Consider the following 6,000-nt stretch of genomic DNA (forward strand, 5'->3'; position numbering starts at 1 on the left):
GGCATCCACCATCCTGGTCCCAGTGTTACATGTGGCACAGTGGGAATCTGCCATCCCGGCCTTGGGGTTAATTGTGGCACAGTGGGAATCTGCCATCCTGGCCTCAGGGTTACTTGTGGCACAGTGGGAATCTGCCATCCCGGCCTCGGGGTTACGTGTGGCACGGCCACATCTGCCATGCAGGCTCTGGCCCCGCAGCTCCCCACTGTAGCTCAGCCCCAGCTTCCCTTCAGCACAGCTGGTCTGCCCTGCTCAAGTTCACATGGAGGATGGGCCTTGGGCTCTTGATGCCCTCACTGGCCTGCCTGCCCTGTCAATCTGGCAGATTTGGAGCATTACCATCTCCCCATTGGCCTGGGGGACTGTCAGTCTCGGGATCCTGATTTCTTTTTAGCCCTTCCCCTTTCTCGGGAGAGGACTAACCAAAAAACCCACCAAGTTTCAGTAAGGAGAGAACAGCCCCCTTACAGACAGACACCGAGCCCTCTGGTCGGGGTGGGGGAAGGAGCCTTGCCAGGAGGCAGAGGTGGGTGGAGGAGCCATGGCCCCCTGGGTGAACACTGTGGGCGCTGAGAAGCGAGCGCCCCCAGAGCTGGTGGAAGGATGGCAGGGGAGGGGGAGTGGTGGCCCATGCTGGGGCCATGGCAGTAGTAACAGCTGCTGCAGAAGATGACTTTTGGGCAGGTCTTAGCTTTTTTCTTCCCCTGGCCCTTTCTGCCGATCAGTGGGGCTCCCTTGGTGGTGTCAGGAGGTTTGGCAACAAGGTCCCAGCCTGTGCCTGCTGCCACGGCCCCGGAGGAGGCACTGATGGTATTGGCAGTGCTGTTGGTGGTGGTTGCCACTGGGATGGATGGGGGCGAGAATAAAGGCTGGGCAACAATGGTGGCCAGCATCCTCCTCCTCCTTCAGTTCCCTCATAGGCAAAGCTCCTGCAGCTGAAGCCTTTTGTGTGGCCAAGTCAGGGGTCCACCATTGAGGGCAGAGGATGAGAAGAGTCACCGGACAGGTGTGGGGATAGAAATAAGAAAGGGAAGGGTGGGAGCAGGGAAAAATGGAGGTTAATCCCTCCTCCCCACTAAGCTATGTGTGGAGGAGGAGAGTGCAAACTATAGCATGAGGGGAGTAATAACATTAGGGAAGGATGTGAGGTCACTAGCTCTTCCAGCTGCACTGGATGAGGGTCAGCAGTAGGTGTGAGGTGGTGCAGTAAGCAGGGGGTAAAAGAAAATGGTGAGATGCAGTCGCAAGTGCTGGGAAAGCACAGGTATATGGGGCATGTGGGGCACAGAAAAACTGCAAGGTGGCCCTGGGCGGTGTGGGGACCAGTGAAGTGAGGAGGACTGGGTGGGGCAGGAGAGGCAAGCAAACAAACAACAGGGGGGTTGATGGGTATAAGGGAGGCAGGTAACAAACACGAAGTGGGAGGGGGCTGGGCAGGTTTCAAGCAATGAAAGGGGCCTGGGCATAGGGTAACCAGACAGAAAATGTGAAAAATTGGGACAGTGGTGGAGGGTAATAGGAGCCTATATAAGAAAAAGACCCAAAAATCGGGACTGTCCCTATAAAATCGGGACATCTGGTCACCCTACCTGGGCAGGATGGGTAGTGCAGGACAGGCAGCAAGTAGCAAAGTGTGGGACTGAGCAGGACAAGTAGCAAAGGGAACAAGCCACAAGGGGCTGGGGGGGACTAGTGGGCAGTGAGTGGTGGCAGCCCACTGCAAACTGAGGGGAGCAGATAAGGAAAGTCCAAGGGGGGGGGAACATATGCTCTCACATGTGCTTGCAATTACAGTCTGCTGCTGCTGCACTCCAAGGGTGGCTGGGTGGAGGCAAGCAAGTAGAGGCAGTCTACAGGTGGTCTTCACTGTTGGTAGGGGAGTGGATGGACCATGGGGGAGGGCTCCAGCCTCTGCCTCCCGCAGCAATGGTAAGACCCATCCATGGATAGGAAGAGAAAGGAGGGTCTTTTGACTGAGGCAGTTGAATGCTGCCTTGGAGAAATGAATTCCATCGTTGCCTCTGCTGCAGAGCATGCAATAAAAATCATTTAAACCAAACTCCTCACAGATGGTCAGTGTGTGTTTTTCATTTTCTGGGCACCTAACCCTGGGGTCTGATTTACAGAATTGCTGAGCTCTCATAACTGCAATTGAAGTCAAGCGGAGCTGGGCTTTGCACATCTGAAGTGCTATAAAATGTTAAATACTCTGAAAAATGAAGCCCTCAGCTGCTCAAATTGGGCACTCAAAACTGTTCGACAATTTTGGCTTTAATCTCTGTGAGTCAGTTCCCCATGTTTAACATGGGGATCATAACCCTACCTCCCTTCCCAGGGGTGTTGTGAAAATAAATTCATTAATGGTTATAAAGAATTATGGTACCAAAATGAGAGCATCATAGAATAGTCCATCAGGAAATTATTAATTCAATGTACAGAGAAGGTTGGAGAATCTGCATTTAAACATAAAAACAGAAGTTCTTTTCTTAAAATAACTGCACAGGAGTAAAGAACAGCTGAATGTTTCCTCATTCTTTGCTGCAGTCCTCAAGCTCTCTGTTGATTGAAAGCCAGAAACAGCTGTACCTCACTCATCCCCAGAGCCTAGCACTTTACCAGCTAGGCAGAAGTGCATCTTTCTCTGGGGTGGAAAACAGCAGCTGTTTACCAGAGCATAGCAACACTAAACAACAGTTTAGAACAGGATGCAGAGGAATCCTGTATCCAACTGAAATTGCAGGAGGCAGAATGTCATTTCTCAAGTTTTACATAAAACACTGTTAACAAACCTACTTTTACAAAAACTACCTTGGGATCCTTGATGACAGCAAGCAGTCAGGTCCTCTGTTTTACATCTCAGCCCTGTAAAAGCACAATGCCCCTTAATATCGGACTAGTGCATTAGTTCCATATCAACGTGTGGAGAGAAGAATCCTACTTACTGAATTATCAGCACTACGTCTGGTGGCATGGAAGACTTGTTAGAACGAGGTGGTATGGCTCTACGCATGCTAGCAACTTTACCACTGCAGTGGGTCTGGAAGTATGGAATAGTTTTCACCATCATACAGCATATATAACCAGCACAGTGCAGGCTCTCAGCAACCAAGCTTGGTGGTAAACTTTGAGGCAGCTCCACCACCATCTATGCAACTGACATGAGGTGAGGTCTGTCAAGAAGCCCCATATCATGTTAGGAATAGAACTTATTCTGACATCCTGGAACATAGCGTTTGTTTTTGTGATTGGATAAAGGAAAATGTTACGCAATAGGATTTGGTAAACACCCAGCTCACTCTGAATTTGAGGGAGAGGCTCCTGTTTAGTCTTTTTTTTTTTAACTGGGTGGGAGTACCCAAGATGTATAAAAAAGAATGATCCTGGGCCACAATACTTTGTGCTGAAAGGAAAATACTCTGAAATAAAGGAACTTTGGGAGACCGAATTTCTCATGCTACTGTTAGTATGCACTCCTTTGTCCCAATAGCTGTAAGAAACATCTTACTTACCTATTTTGAGAGCTTCACTGGGACTTAAATAGTGCATAGGTACTGCACAGGCACTTTTTACTCAAAAGTAATGTCAGTGGGATTATCACTGGGTGAGCAAAGACAGCCGGGTTTGGGCCACTTCCAGGATTGTAAAATGAATATATTTTGCACCAAGAAGCTATGACAGATGCGGTTTAAGAATACCTGAAGGATTTGTGCATCGTTTCCACATGGTAGGGAGATAAATGATCATTCTAGAACCATGTTGTGCTTTTGTCTTTTCTGAGAAAATAGCAAAAATATTTATAAGCCTAAATAACCAGTTCTATAGTGTACAATGTTGAAGAACTGCAAACGTGTTTTCCCTAGAGCACCTTTCCATTTTACATTTTTTTAAAGGAATATGTATTTGTTACAATTCATGCATTTTGGGTAAACTGCATATATAACCATCTATGTGCTAGCATGGTTGTTAATATAATAATAATATTATTAATAATAATATAAGTCTGTGACCATCACTTTTACTATTAAAAACAAAAAGCATTGCTTACAGATACAGAGCTATTCACCTTTAGGTTCCAATAAAAAATTGTATATATTCTGCCAACTATAAATAAAGGTCTCTCCTATTTTAGGAAAGTTAGCATGTAAGCATAGAGTATCAGGGTTGGAAGGGCCCTCAGGAGGTCATCTAGTCCAACTCCCTGTTCAAAGCAGGACCAATCCCCAGACAGATTTTTGCCCCAAATGGCCCTGGGTTTAGCAGGCCAATGCTCAAGCCACTGAGCTATCCTTCCCCCCCTAAAATATGGAGATATACCAATCTCCTAGAACTGGAAGGGACCTTGAAAGGTCATCGAGTCCAGCCCCCTGCCTTCACTAGCAGGACCAAGTTCTGATTTTGCCCCAGATCCCTAAGTGGCCCCCTCAAGGATTGAACTCACCACACCCCCCATTTAGCAGGCCAATACTCAAACCACTGAGCTGTCCCTCCCCCATCGAATGTATTCACAGATGTAATAGTGAATACATGTTTGCTTTAAGCCTCTTTTGTAGTCTCAGAACCAATTTCAATAATGAGTCATCTAAGTCTGAACTATTTATTGAGTGGCAAATCATGGATTTTGTATTGTTTCAGAATTTGCTTCTAAGAAGACATGGAATCTTCTTTTCTCATAATCTAATTATATTAGATTATAGGAACCTTTAACCAAGAATTAATATTCTCTAAAGAGGCTAAAATTAAAACCATAGATGTTTTTTGTATAGGAGCTAGAAGAGACAGTGAGGGAAGGCTCAGTGGCAATTTTGCATAATGAAAGATGATTATAAGGATTGTTTGTTTTGGTGTAAAATTAATATGCTTCTTTTGGTGTAAATGCGATGAACCTGAGTGAAGGTTAAGAGAACCAGGAGATTGTGTGTTTCAAGCCAGTGTATTGGTGGAGAATGCTATCATGGGCATCTAGTAAGTACAGTTTTAGTATGAGCAGAAAAATAATAAATTCTGAAATTTATTCATGTTGCTTTGGTTGATAGCAGTATTGTCTGCAGATTTTAGGACATTTGTTTGATTAAATACATATCATCTCTAATCCCCTTTGTTTTCAGTTTAAACAGATTTTTACCAAAAATGTCCTGGGTTTTACAAAAAGTATTATTAATTTTTTCCCCTGATTTTTCACCCTACTTTTGTATCATTCAAATATATTAAAAACTTATTTTATTAGGAAAATACAATATATTGCATCAGATATATGTATTACAATAATACATTAGTCTGTGTGTATGTGCAAAGCTGTTGCAGTAAGGCTATGTATTTATTAATCTAGAAGACACACACAATAAACAAACAGAGATGCATGCACATTTCAAGCTGTTAGCAGATTTGACACACTAAAATGGGAAGAAAATGAAAATCTATTTCAGAACACAAGGAAGTATTTGAAAAGTTTTAAAAAACAAAAACAGGAGAAAAGAATTAAGTTGAGTGTATGCGCTGCAAATGGTGTGGCCCAATTATTAAATGTAAATATTTATAGGCTAATAGTTCTAAGTCTGCTATAGTAAACTGTTTATTCAAGTGAAAAGTTTTATTTGGGGATTAGAGATATATTGTTTTCTTAAACGCAGAGGTGACATTATGTTTTGAGTTCTCTTTTAGTTCTGCAGCAAACCACATTGATGACTGAGATATGCCTCTAAGGAGTTGAGGCTGTGACTGGGTAGGCAAGGAGAATGGGACTGAGGCAAGGAGTGAGGAATAGGAAGAGATGGGACTGGAACAGGGACAGGTTGAAGGGTTCAAGCTTGCAGGGGGTGGGGAGGGGGACAGGCAGAAAAGTCTGTGCATATTGGTGCACACTCCTATCTGGAGCCGGGAATAGAACCCAAGATTCCTGAGTCTCACCATTCCCCTGCTGTCAGCAAATACACCTCTACTCCGATATAATGAGACCCGATATACCACGGATTCGCATACAGCGCGGTAACCCCAGAGCTGGCT

This window comes from Mauremys mutica, chromosome 2 (genome assembly GCF_020497125.1).
Source record: "Mauremys mutica isolate MM-2020 ecotype Southern chromosome 2, ASM2049712v1, whole genome shotgun sequence".
NCBI classification, from domain to species: Eukaryota; Metazoa; Chordata; order Testudines; family Geoemydidae; genus Mauremys; species Mauremys mutica.